The following is a 13,930-nucleotide window of genomic DNA, read 5'->3' as shown; positions in this document are numbered from 1 at the left end:
GAGTAACTTCCCGCTTTCTTACACCAAACACATGGCTCACATTTTAACCTGAAAGTTCTTTTCTCCACCGTCCATACCATTCTTCAAAATGGTAGAGAGAAATGGGAAGGAAAGCATTCATAGAAAAAAGAAAAACCCCATGAAAAGACTCTTTCCATGTCCAGAGTGGAGAGTTCCTTTCATGCCTGCAAAACAAACGTGGGAGACAGCCCAAGAAATAGAACGTCCTGAGCAATTAGAAAATGCTGCATGCCCCTCCCCTGCAGGTAATGCCCGTCTGAACCTCAGTATTTCTTGGGGTCAAAAAAAAAACCCAAGAGGAAGAGAGAAAATCCAGGTCAGCTGCAGCAGGAGGAAGCCTGGCCAGAAAACAAGTCCATCTGGACAGAGGGAGTTATTCAATCTGCAAGTCTGAACAAGACCCGAGTTCTTCCAAAGGGGGTGCAGTCTGCTGGAGACAGCAGTGGGGTGCCCTGGGGAATCTCAATCACCTTTTCTGAAAGGACAGCAAGGGATCCAAAGGGTTTCTGAGACGACGCACATTTCTCACACAAAACACAAACTTCTCGCTGCAAATCCACAGCTTTTCCAAATATATCAAAAATTAATTGGAAAAGTTGTACCTGGCCCCTTCTCTTTCTATTGGGGATGTTTTATTAACCTAAAGTTTCTGGACATACTAGTCTCTGAATAAATAAAATAGGAGAAAGTCTATATAAAAGCAAGAAGAAAAGTATTTTTACAGAAATAAACTAGATACAGATTCTGGGCTACATACTTAACCGTTAAGGACACCCAGACACACAGCAGAAGCGGCGACCATTACCACATCAACTAAACTAAACTAAAGGCCTCTAACAGCCCATGTCCTGGAGTCTTGATGTTGTCAAGAAAGAGTCCAGTGTTTTCACAATCACTGTCTCATTCCTATACACAACATCTCCTGACCTTCCATTTTGTAACTATAAAAAATTGGGTGCCAAAAGACTGATTTGCCCCAGGTCACAGGGTCATTAGCCAGGACCTACATGCCAGGCGAGCAGACAGAGCTCATGGGAAGCCAGCTATACCTTGCTGAGCACAAAAATCATATTTTAGTGTTTCAGCAACCATTTTGGACACAATCTTTCACCCCCAAACCACATTATAATAGAGTTGTCACTTCTGTTCCAAGAAGGCTCTTTGAAGGTACAGAGTTCAACAAGATCTTCCTTCACCCAAACAGGTTTGCCCAGCCCTCCCCGTTCAACAGGTGGGAGGAAGTGGAGGCTGGGAACCGGACCTTCAAACACAGCCAACTCAAAACAGAGCACAGTCAGCACTGCAGCAAGTTTCCCCACCCCGGGGTACTTGACTGATTCCCACTGGGTACGTAAGGCAGGACCTTTGTGGTTGGTGTAAATGGCAATGAGCCAGTGAAACCCCTAAGACACGTCCTCCAAGTGCCCTGACATTGACCCCTCCCTGCAGTGCCCTTCAGGATAGCGTCCCAGCTCTCAGCCCCAGCTGTCCTGAACTGATGCCAGTCAGGGACTGTACCTCCCAGCTCTGGGCTTGAGCAGACGCACACTCCTGCTTATCCAGCCCACTCATCCTCGATGTTATCTGCCACTTCTTCCAGGAAGCCTTCCCGACCTCCCTAGACCATACATTTCCATAGTGCCCTGTCTCACTCCTAGTATAGACTTTAAGACAGCACCCTACATGGTAGTGTCGGGTGAAAGTTAGTCGCTTAGTCATATCAGACTCTTTGTGACCCCACCAGGCTCCCCCGTCCATGGAATTCTCCAGTCAAGAATACTGGAAGGGTGGCCATTCCCTCCTCCAGGGGATCTTCTCGACTCCCAGGATCAAACCTGGGTCTCCCCCATTGCAGGGGGAGTCTTTACAGTCGGAGCCATCAAGGAAGACTGTTAATTTGTTTGTATCCCTGACCTAGACTGTGAACTCCATGAGAGCAGGGGCCAGGTCTGCCTTTGTTTTTATATTCCCAGCACCTAGCAAAGTGCCTGGTTGTGAATAAATCATTGATTGAATATTTCCAATCAACAAGCATGCATGGCTTACTGTTGGGGCAGGCTTGCTGCTAGACCCTGAGGATGGAAAGATGAAGGAGTTATATCTTCTGTCTTCAGGTCAATTATAATCTTTTAATCTGTGATGCTTGTTATCTTTATTTTACAAAAACACAACTACCAGACTTCCCTGGTGGTCCAGGGCCGGGGTTCCATCCCCGGTCAGAAAACTAGATCCCACATGCCACAACCTGATATGGTGCAGCCAAATAAATAAATTAAATAAATATTAAAACACACACACACACAGAAGAAGGAAATGGCAACCCAATCCAGTATTCTTGCCAGGAGAACCCCATGGACAGAGTAGCCGAGGGGCTACAATCCATGGGGTTCCAAACAGTCGAACATGACTTAATTAAACAACAACAGCAACAATTACATAGCACAGGGAACTATATTCACTACTCTGTGATAAACCATAAGAGAAAAGAATAATCTATGTATATATGTATGTGTCTGAACCACTTGGCTATACAGCAGAAATTAACGCATATAAATCAACTATATTTCAATAACTTTAAAAAAGAAAGCACACACATACACACACCGCTACCCAATGGTAACTGAGGGGACGGGACCCAGGGAGCCCTGGAACTGGTTACAACCCGAACAAAGACCTCCTACCCTTTGGTATCAGGGATGTTCCTGACATGTTTAGACTCAGATCGGCTTTAAACGCTGCTTCGTGAGAACTCACAAATAGAGGGGAATATTCTAGGCCACAAAGTAGCATCATGCCTTGAGGCCAGCGAGATGGCCAGCTCCACAGAACAATGAGATTCCAAATGCTCATCTGAATAGGGACAAAAGTGGAGAGAGAGAGAGATGAGAGGTACTCTGCTTTCCTTTCTTTGCAGCTGTCCATTCCAAAAAGAACTGCAAATAACATGCAGCCTCCGCCCCTGCCACTTCAGCCATCAGAAAGCGAACAGCCCTGACGTCCTTGACCCTTCCTGAGTGGTTTTCTAAATTTTCCTCCACCCAAAAGGCAATAGCACCCCACTCTAGTACTCTTGCCTGGAGAATCCCAGGGACAGGGGAGCCTGGTGGGCTGCCGTCTATGGGGTCGCACAGAGTCAGACACGACTGAAGCGACTTAGCAGCAGCAGCAGCAACCACCTTATCCTGAGACCCTACTCAGCCGCTCTCAAAGTATGGTCCAGGACCAGGATCAACGGCATCACCTGAGATCTTGTGAGAAAGGCAAATTATCTGGGCCCTCCCTGGACACACTGAACCAGAAACGCTGGGGCGGGGCCGGGCCACCTGTGTTTTAATTGCCCCCGGCCCCGTGTGAGCGTGATGGGGTCTCACGTTTGAGAGCCACCGCCTGGTTCTGTCTCCAGGGCGCTGGCTGCTCATGGATACTCTGGTTTGTTTATCTGAATGCCGAATATCTCTCTTGTCCTCGCACCCTGGTGTGGACGCTGCGGGATGCCCGGGGACTTGCCGGCCTTGCTCAGAGCTGTGCATCTTCCACGGTGCTCGGTAAATATTTGTCGAGCAAACAAACAAACCTTCCTCTTTCTGCTTGTTTTTCCCCCAATTTCCCAGGAACTGGCCATGAACAATCCCGAAAGGAGTTAAGCCACCCCTGTGAGTCATGTGAGCCAAGTCTGCTTATCTGTCAGTGGGCGATAAGCCTCCAAGGACGGGAGCTGCGACCCCACCAGGCCCCCTTCAGCACCCTTTCCCCCAAATCTCCAGAACTCGCTCACAGCCATCAGAATTCACTTTTCCAAATGGCAGAGTCCTGACGTGTTTCTCAGAATCGAGACACGCGGGCCCAGCAACAGGGTGCAGGCTGGCAAAGAAAAGCCCTTCTACAGGGGACTCGACCCTCTGCAGCGCCTGCAACACTGGGGGTGGGTGAGTGTCACCCGGCACAGCACCCCAGGGTGGCCCCTGACCTCTGTGCACACGGCCACCCTCCCCTCCCACCCATCTAGCAAAGGGAACCCAGCCACTCACTACCAGGCATAAAATCCCCCTACAACTTTCACGGCAGAATTGTTGAGAAGGTCCCCTGTTAGGTCAAAGTGGCAAGAAGGCCAGACCTTGGAGAAAGAGGCAAGGAAACAGCCTCATGAAAGGGAAGATACCAGCTGCTCCCTACCCATGGGGCACTGCTGTACACGCGGTAAAGTGGGTTTTCCTCGTCTGAGGTTCAGAGAAGAGCCCTCGCAAGGCCTCTGAGCCATCAGCCATGGACCTTGACCTCTCACCCAGCTCTGACCCAAAGCCCTTCCTTTTTTTACCAGCCCGTTAACAATGTTATGAAAGTTTCAGGTGAACCACGAAGGGAGTCAGACACACTTAAGTGCTGTGCTCGGTCGCTCAGTCATATCCGACTCTTCTGCAACCCCATGGACTATAGGCTCCTCTGTCCAAGGGATTTCCCAGACAAGCAGACTGGAGTGGGTTGCCATTTCCTTCTCCAGGGGATCTTCCTGACCCAGGGATCAAACCTGAGTCTCCTGCTTTGCAGGCAGATTCTTTACCTCTGGGACGCCGGGAAGTCATGCATGTACATGTATCCATTCTCCCCTAAAACCCCCCTCCCATCCAGGCTGCCACATAACAGAGCAGAGTCCCTTGTGCCAAAGCCTTTCTGGAAATTCACAAATGCACCGTGGCTCTCAGGCCCCTCCCCAACATGGGTCAGGCCAACGGCAGCATTTCACTCAAACAGGGTGAAACATGAACAATTCCCTGGGCAGCAGGGAAGGAGAAAATGAATCTCAGGAGAGGGAAGCTGAGTGAGCTGAAGGGCCAGGTTAAAAAGACTCTGGGTTCCCGGCTTCTCCAGCCTCCCGCCCTGGGTCACCACGCCCCACTTCCTGGGTTTGCCTGGGGCCCGCCTGGATGGTTAATATTAACCCGGGGGAATGAGCACCTTGAGGGTTCACGGGGCCTCCGAGGCAGGTGGGATGCTGACTCATTGCCTCTGCGGCAGCCACGTGTCTCCACAGCTCCCAGCAGGCTGGTGGGCTGGCTCCATGCTGAGCAAAGCAGGGGGGCCCCCTGGTTTTGCCTCTCCATCAGAGGGAGCAAGAAGGAAGTTCCCGAAGCATCCCTTGATTGGCCCCCTGTGGCCCCCTCTGCCTTTTCCATCTCCAAAGGTTTATCCAATTTTCCCCAATCATGTCAGCTCCCACACAAGGGAGGTGGGTGCTGTGGAAGGAAGATTTATAAAAAGCCCCCTGGCGCAAACTAGAAAGGATTAACATCTCCTGGGTTGTAACGTGTCTGCAGAAGGCTGAGTCCCTCCAGCTAGCTCCTGTGGGTTCCAGAAGCGAAGTCCAGTCTGCTCGGCTCCCACCCTCAATCCTAGCCCAGCCTGCCCCGGGGAAAGGACCCAAGGCTGGCTTTACACCCGGTGTGGCACCAGGCACCTTTCTTACTGCTCCCGTGCACCTCCCACTGAAAACTGAATTAAATAAAATGAAAAGGCTGTGTGCACTTGAGGTTATGGAAACTGACAACTTTATAAACTTGGCACACGTGGAAATAACAGGAGAGCGTGGGGGACCTGTCGATGTAAAATCACATTATTCTGAAAGGACGTACTCACACCCAAGGTGGGGGGTTCTGCCCTCCTGCTTCTCCAGATGCCTTTAAAGCCCCCCAAATCATGGCCAGGCTGACAGCTCTGGGGACACTGGCATAAACACACTCATCCTCTCAGCTCTGACACTCCCTCCGCAAAGGAGCTCTGAGACCTCAGTTCTAAGAAGGCCACTCTCCACCCTGACCTGTCAGTCATGGGGGATGGGCACGTGGCCAGGGTAAGGGTGGAGGGAGGGATGGGCACGAAGGCAGCACACAGCCAGAGCAAATCCATCTCAGGCCTCGGCCCTGAAACAGAGGCTAAGACTCCACTGCTCCTGCTGATCTGAAACACACCCGGGTGCGGCTTGTGGGTGCAAGTTGATCTCGCCTTCTGATTCATGCCACTATTAAATCAGCAAGTTGGACAAGAAGCAAAATCAGCCAGGGCCCAGTACTTGGGCAAAAGCTAAGGAGTGCCTGGCAGACTGGATGGGAGGGGAGTTTGGGGGAGAATGGATCCATGTAGGTGCGTGGCTGAACCCCTTTGCTGCGCACCTGAAACCATCACCACACTGTTAACCAGCTATGTGTGTGTGTGTGTGTGCATCCTTAGTCCCTCAGTCCGGTCTGACTCTTTGCAACCGCATGGGCTTTAGCCTGCCAGGCTCCTCTGTCCATGGGATTCTCCAGGCAAGAATACTGGAGTGGGTTGTCATTCCCTCCTCCAGGGGATCTTCCTGACCGATGGATCAAACCCATGTCTCCTGAGTGCCTTAATGGGCAGGTGGATTCTTTATTACTAAGCCACCTGGGAAACCCATTAATCAGCCATACTCAAATATAAAATTAAAATGCCTTTTTAAAAAAATAAAACAAAAAAATTTTTTTTTTTAAACATGAAGGGTGCAGACCCAGAACACATGGACAGACTGGACGGGTAAGTAGAGGGGTGAGCGACCCAGACAATGCTGCGAGTCCCTCCAGAGCCCGGGACACCCTGATGGCAGAAGCCTCGCTCCCTCTGGGCCACACTCGCCTCTCCAGGGAGACGCCGCTTCCCCCTGCATCACACCATTTCCATGCGCCAAAGCCAGCCAGTGGGGGCGCTGACGCCTCTCACCAGCTCGGAGCACGCCGCTGACGCCTGGCCTGCTGGCGGGCGAGCTACACGGGGGCCTGGGGCTGCCCTTTCTGCCATGACCCCTGTTGCAACGGCGGGTCAAAGTTCAGAAGCAGCCCAGTAAGAACATCGGTCACACGCTGCCCGTCTCCCAGCAGATAAGCCCAGCAGGAGAGAAAACAGTTCACAGCGCCCCTGTCCTCCCAGCAGCTTCGCTTCGGAAACCCTCGAACCAGACTTCCCGGTGCTGAGCCCCAGTTACAACAGGATTCACGGAATTTTAATGTTTTTTCCAAAATAAACAGTGAGCCAGTGCTTTAGTTTTTAACACATTGCTTCAACATCCAGCTAAATTTTTTTATTGAAGTATACTTGATTTAAAATGATATGTTAATTTCTGCTGTACAGCAAAGTGATTGTTGCATACTTATACATTTTTAATATTCTTTTCCATTATGGTTTATCACAGGATATTGAATATAGTTTTCGGGGCTGTGCAGTAGGACCTTGCTGTTTATCCATATTCAGCTGATTTTTATTTGTTTGTTTTTATTAAATTTATGTAAATAGTAGACCCCCCCTCAAAAACAAAGTGTTCACCCATTTCTTATTTTTAGTAAAATAAACCACCGGTCTGCCAAGGGGTGTTTTCAGAGATAAGGTCACAGAGGTTCTCCTTTCAGGCTGCTCATGGATCAGGGCTCAGGGTCACCAAACAAATCCTGTTGGATCAGTGAGTCACCCCGAGTGCCGGGTGCTGGCAGGAAGGACATGGGTGTCAGGCTCTTCTGAGGGGACCTGAACTTTGTCCTCCAGTCAAAATGTTCAAGTGAGCCCCAAATCGTCAGCTAAGCCTCCCACAGCCCTCAGAGGAGGAGTTGTAACTGGGTTTAACTGGTTGAGAAAAAAGAGCAAGAAGGTACAGAAATGGCTCCCCAGACTTAATGAGCTTATAGTGGAGTTCCCCAGAAAACTGAACAGAAATAGAGCAGTCAGACTCGAAAGGTCTCCAGGATGGTCATTATTTAGGTGCACATGGGTGCTTTGGATTTTAAAAGACACAAACAGGAGAAAATCCCAATGGCCTGTGGGTTTGGGACGGGCTCATGAGAGACAGGACTGCATGGTAATGGGAAGCAGCTGCCACTTTCCAGACCCATCCCCCCTGCCTCACGCTTCCTCTCTGCACAGCCCCCAGCCCCCGGGCCATCTCACCCACAGTTTCCACAACCGACACCCACAAAGCTCTGTCTTCGGCCCGGACCTTTGGGATCTGTTCCCAAGCACAGCACGGCCCCCACGACGAAGTATCAGCAGATCCAAGATGCCAGCAACTCTGGAAACCCTGCTGAGACGCAGCTCCGCCCGCCCTCCCTCCCTCTGCTCCCCAGACGCTCCTGTTTTCTCCAGGAAAGACAGAGAAGCAGTCTCTCTCCATGAGCGTCAAGAGTCTGCAGTAGCATCTACCAAGACTTGCTGTCAGTGTCTCCCTGGCTTCTGGAGGCCACAGCATCTGTCTTCTCCTTATACCACTGGGACATGGTGCATAGTGAGGTCTCGGGGACTGATGTGCAAAGAGAAAAGGGTGAGCCTGACTCTGGCCAGAAAACATTATTACATTGAGAATAATACCGCCGCCGCCACCGCCACCCTCATCACCAATTCACAGCATCTCTTATTTGCTCTACAATTAGCGACATTTCATATATAAAGAGCACACCGTGCCCAGTATCACAGAGGACACGGAGTTTTACACGGATTGTTTTTCTGCTTCAGCTTACACAATAAAGATTGCTGCCAAGTCAGCACATCAAGGTCAAAAGAGTATTTCAAATACCAACAATCGCTTTTAACCAATCACATACGCACAAAAAAATCTACCCACTCTCAGTACATGTTCTGCCTCGTGAAAAGTGAGGAAATAAATCAGCCAGAAGAAAAGTTCTTGGAGAAATTGTTAAGAGAGAGAGAGAATCCCAGGAGCTATCATCCTCTCTTGGCGAGGATGAGATGGCTGGATGATCACCAACTCAATGGATGTGAGTTTGAGCAAACTCCGGAAGATAGTGAAGGACAGGGAAACCTGGTGTGCTGCAGTCCACAGGCTCACAAAGAGTCGAACACGACTGAGCGACTGAACAACAGCAGCAGCAACTCTTGGCCACAAAGCAGTGAAAACTTAGTACAAAACGTGTGGAAAGAAAAAGGTGAAAACTCCCTCAAATTCCTCCGCTCAGCTGACTTACTCGTCCAGATTCCAGGAGGCTAATGAACGTCAGCGGTAGGAAAGCAAATATGTGAAAAAGTGAGAAAAACATTTAAAAAATCTGCTTTGGTCTCACCCAGCTCAACCAAGTGGCTCATTTGTATCTCCCGAAAGGATGCTCAAGATGCAGATACCCAGACATCTCACCACGGACCCGTCCTGCCAGAAAGCTCTTCATCTGGGAGCCTGACAATCACCCAGCCAAAGAAATAAGACCCACAATGAGGCAGCAGAGACGTTAAAACCAAGTGTGAAGCAGACATAAGAAAAAAGAAAAATAGATTCAACACCAAAGAAACTAATACAGATCCCAAACCTCCCGCTTTGTTACGTGTGGATTTCTGTTCTATTCGCAAAGGGATCAGGAGGCCCATGCCAAAGGCGTGAGGATGGAGAACCTTAGGGTCACTGCTGACCCCCAGCAGCCCCTGCAGGAGCCACACTGAAGGGCCAGGTGTGGGGCCACCTGCTGCCCCCCCAACTCTTGAGGGTGCAGCCCCATCTCAGGAATCTGCCCAGATGCTAAGGTCACACGGACGTCCCTTGAGTTTATTCACTAGAAGAGAAGGTCACTTTCAGTAGGTGATGAGGAGTTTGGTTTATCTTGACCAAATATTTTTATGTTTTGAACCCCTCAACCCAAAGCTGTTGCCCTTCCCACCCAGTTGGATGGGAAAAGATGAAGAAAACACATCTTTACATGGTGAATAATGACCCATGTGCCATTGTGCTTAGTAGAATGTGTATCTGTGTTTATTTATAGCTTTAACAGAGCATCGGAAGGTATCCAGTAAATCACTACACTCACAACAAAGACACTGCCATCCCTGGCAAGAGTGTAAGATGGTGCAGTCACTGTGGAATACAGATCAGCAGTTCCTCAAAAAGTTACACACAGAATTCCCATACTATCCAGCCATCCCACTTTTAGGCGGGTGCCCAAAGCAGTCACCTGTCAATGAGGGCAATGGTTTTGATGGTCTGGGTGGGGAGGATCAGAGCCACTAAGGGTTTGATGGGTTGGTCTCAGTGGAAGGAGTAGCTTCAAGCAGATACCACTTGTCCTTTCTTTTTCTTTATCTTGGCAAAATATATGTATGTGAAATTTACCATTTTAACTCTAAGCATCCGTTTCAGTGGCTTTAGGTACATTCGTCTTGTTTTGCCACCATCGCCACCACTTGTCTCCAGAGTTTTGCATCTTCCCCAGCTGACTCATCAAACATTAACTCTCCACCCCATTCCCTTCACCCCCGGAGCCCCCATCTTTCTCTCTGCCTCTGTGAATCTGACTGCGTGGGACCCTTCACAGACACGGTCAGAGGCATCATCCGTCCCTTTGTGTCCGGCTTATTCACAGAACAGGATGTCTTTAAGGTTCATCCATGGTGCAGCCTGTGTGCGAATTTCTTTCCTTTTTTAGGCCCAATAATTTTGCACTGAATGTGTATACCTCATTTTGTTTATCCATTCATCTGTGGGTTGTTTCCACCTTTAGGCTGCGGGGCAAAATGCTGCTATGGATGTTGATGTACAAATCTCTATTTGAATGTATTTCATAAATGAAAGAGAAAAGACCAGAAGAGCCCTTATTTTCCCTCCCTGAGTTGGTAATCCAGAGTGTCAATACAAGCTTGAGTACCTGGCATGCTCACTGACGGGACAAAGCTGATTCTTTCAGCTCCAAGGCCCTCCTGGGGGACGGTAGGAGTTGGCCCCTCTGCACTGTGTGTCCTACAGTTCTTACTATTATTAAGAGGGAGACCCAGGTGTCAGTGTCAGTGGGAGAGGACAGGAATCAGTACGGAGCAAGAAGGGGTGGAGGAAAGGCACAAAAAGCCCCATAAACCACTCGGAGCAGCAAATCAGACTGTAACCAGTGTGTCCGTGACTCACCAGTCCAAGGAGTCAGGTTTGCAGGCAGGAGGGACGGAATTTGTGTTTCTAAAAATTCTTGCCACCAAATGGTAGCCTCTTTCTTGTCTTAGCGGCGGCTTCCCTTGTAGCTCAGTTGGTAAAGAATCTGCCTGCAATGCAGGAGACGCAGGTTTGATTCCTGGGTTGGGAAGATACCCTGGAGAAGGAAACAGCAACACACTCCAGTACTCTTGCCTGGAGAATCCCATGGGCAGAGGAGCCTGGAGAGCTACAGTCCATGGGGTCGCAAGAGTCAGAATAACTCAGAGACTAAACCACCACCACCATCTTAAACCAGCAGTGTACAGCATTTATCACAGCTGCAAAAAAAAAAAAAAATTACAACAGCCCGAGAAGCTCTAACAACATGCCAGAGGGCGAGGAGGAGGGATTTAGGGTCAAACCTTAAGGTGCTTCTTCTGAAGAATAGCAGTAGTTCTGTGTTTTAGCTGTTGTGTTTATGGTCAGTCTTTCCACCTGCTTCATAGATCGCGAGGGAGCAGGCAGTCGAGGCACAAACCCCCTCTCAGTGCTTCGTGATGCGAACAATATGAGCACTTGACAAAACAAGCTTCTGCACACTGCTTGATAATGCTTTCCTATCTCCCTCAGCAAAAAGTCTGAAGCTAAAAAGATGTACAGAAAAACGTTCTGTGCGATTTAAATGGCTGGGTAAACACTGGTTTTCTTCTATACTGTCAGCTTGGAATGCCATAACAAAAAACCACAGACTGGGGGCTTAAACAACAGATGTTTATGTGCTGACAGGTCTGGAAGCCCAAGCTCGAGGTCCCAGCGGGGTTGGTTCCCAGGGAGGCCTCTCTTCCGGGCTTGCAGACAGCCACCTTTTCGCTCAGTCCTCACACAGCCCTGCCTCTGCATTCCTGCGGTCTCTTCCTCTTCCTACACGGACACCAGCGCTGTCACAGTAGGGCTGCCTGGTGACCTCAGCAAACCTTACTTACTTCCTCAAAGGCCGTATCTCCAACTGCAGCCATACTGGGGTCCAGGCTTCAACATATGAACCGGGAAGGGGGGAGGGACACAATTCAGACCATAACAGTTTGCTAGCCTGTTTGCATAGAAGTCTTCCAAGCACTCTCATGTACATGCTCATCTTTAATCCTCCCGATAAACTTGGAGATGGACCGAACAGGTGTTACCCCCACTGAACAGAGGAGGGGCCTGAGGTTCGGGCGGTCCACAGCCCACCCAGGGACTGACTGACAAGTGGCAGAGTTAGGGCTCAGACCCAGGGCTGAGAGACTTCAGGGTCTTTAGCAAAAATAATTGAGTCACTGGTTCAATTAAAAGAATATATATTTAGCATGTGCTGTGACAAAAGAAAGGCAATGCCAAGGAATGCTCAAACTACCGCACAATTGCACTCATCTCACATGCTAGTAAAGTCATGCTCAAAATTCTCCAAGCCAGGCTTCAGCAATATGTGAACCGTGAAGCAGGTTTTAGAAAAGGCAGAGGCACCAGAGATCAAATTGCCAACATCCGCTGGATCATGGAGAAAGCAAGAGAGTTCCAGAAAAACATCTATTCCTGCTTCATTTACTATGCCAAAGCCTCTGACTATGCCAAAGCCTTTGACTGTGTGGATCACAATAAACTGTGGAACATTCTGAAAGAGATGGGAATACCAGACCACCTGACCTGCTTCTTGAGAAACCTGTATGCAGGTCAGGAAGCAACAGTCAGAACTGTACATGGAACAACAGACTGGTTCCAAATAGGAAAAGGAGTACGTCAAGGCTGTATATTGTCACCCTGCTTATTTAACTTATATGCAGAGTACATCATGAGGAACGCTGGGCTGGAAGAAGCACAAGCTGGAATCAAGATTGCTGGGAGAAATATCAATAACCTCAGATATGCAGATGACACTACCCTTATGGCAGAAAGTGAAGAGGAACTCAAAAGCCTCTTGATGAAAGTGAAAGAGGAGAGTGAAAAGGTTGGCTTGAAGCTCAACATTCAGAAAACAAAGATCATGGCATCTAGTCCCATCACTTCATGGGAAATAGATGGAAAAACAGTGGAAACAGTGTCAGACTTTATTTTTGGGGGCTCCAAAATCACTGCAGATGCTGATTGCAGCCATGAAATTAAAAGACGCTTACTCCTTGGAAGGAAAGTTATGACCAACCTAGATAGCATATTAAAAAGCAGAGACATTACTTTGCCAACAAAGGTCCATCTAGTCAAGGCTATGGTTTTTCCCGTGATCATGTATGGATGTGAGAGTTGGACTATGAAGAAAGCTGATCGCCGAAGAATTGATGCTTTTGAACTGTGGTGCTGGAGAAGACTCTTGAGAGTCCCTTGGACTGCAAGGAGATCCAACCAGTCCATTCTAGAGGAGATCAATCCTGGGTGTTCATTGGAAGGATTGATGCTAAAGCTGAAACTCCAATACTTTGGCCACCTCATGCGACGAGTTGACTCACTGGAAAAGACTCTGATGCTGGGAAAGGTTGGTGGCAGGAGGAGAAGGGGGCAACAGAGTATGAGATGGCTTGATGGCATCACCGACTCTGTGGACATGAGTTTGAGTGAACTCCGGGAGTTGGTGATGGACAGGGAGGCCTGGCGTGCTGTGATTCATGGGGTTGCGGAGAGTCGGACACGACTGAGCAACTGAACTGAACTGAACTGAACTGATGACACTTCATGGGGCAAGTCCAAAAAACGAGAGGCCCCACACAAGTTGAACGGCATCACCGACTCAATGGACGTGAATTTGAACAAACTCCAGGAGACAGTGAAGGACAGGGAAGCCTGCAGTCCCTGGTGTCAGAAAGAGCTGGATATGGCCTAGCAACACAGGGCAAAAAGCACGTGGTCTTAAGACCCTGAAACCTGCACATATGTGCACTTGTGTCCAGGTCGTGTGTCCAGTCCCCTGACATGCCCCTTCACCTTTCTGGACCTGGTTTAGGTAACCCCTTGTCCCCTAAAGCCTTGTAGCCCACAAAGAACTTCTTC

General features: G+C 49.2%; 1 long non-coding RNA gene across 1 annotated transcript in view; it reads left to right on the top strand.

The window, feature by feature from the left end:
- The window catches only part of LOC148774222 (uncharacterized), a 13,337-nt gene extending 6,246 nt beyond the window's left edge, over positions 1-7,091 (top strand). Inside the window, exon 2 of the long non-coding RNA XR_016036090.1 lies at positions 6,533-7,091. This is a non-coding gene — a long non-coding RNA (uncharacterized LOC148774222). The remainder of the gene's footprint in view (positions 1-6,532) is intronic.
- The last annotated feature ends 6,839 nt before the right edge of the window (positions 7,092-13,930 follow it).

The sequence above is a fragment of the Moschus berezovskii genome, chromosome 23 (assembly GCF_049115385.1).
Source record: "Moschus berezovskii isolate FMDL1 chromosome 23, NW_MosBer_1.0, whole genome shotgun sequence".
In the NCBI taxonomy this organism is placed as follows: Eukaryota; Metazoa; Chordata; class Mammalia; order Artiodactyla; family Moschidae; genus Moschus; species Moschus berezovskii.
The sequence above is the reverse complement of the archived record's forward strand: the minus strand, read 5'-3'. Positions and strand labels throughout refer to the sequence as shown.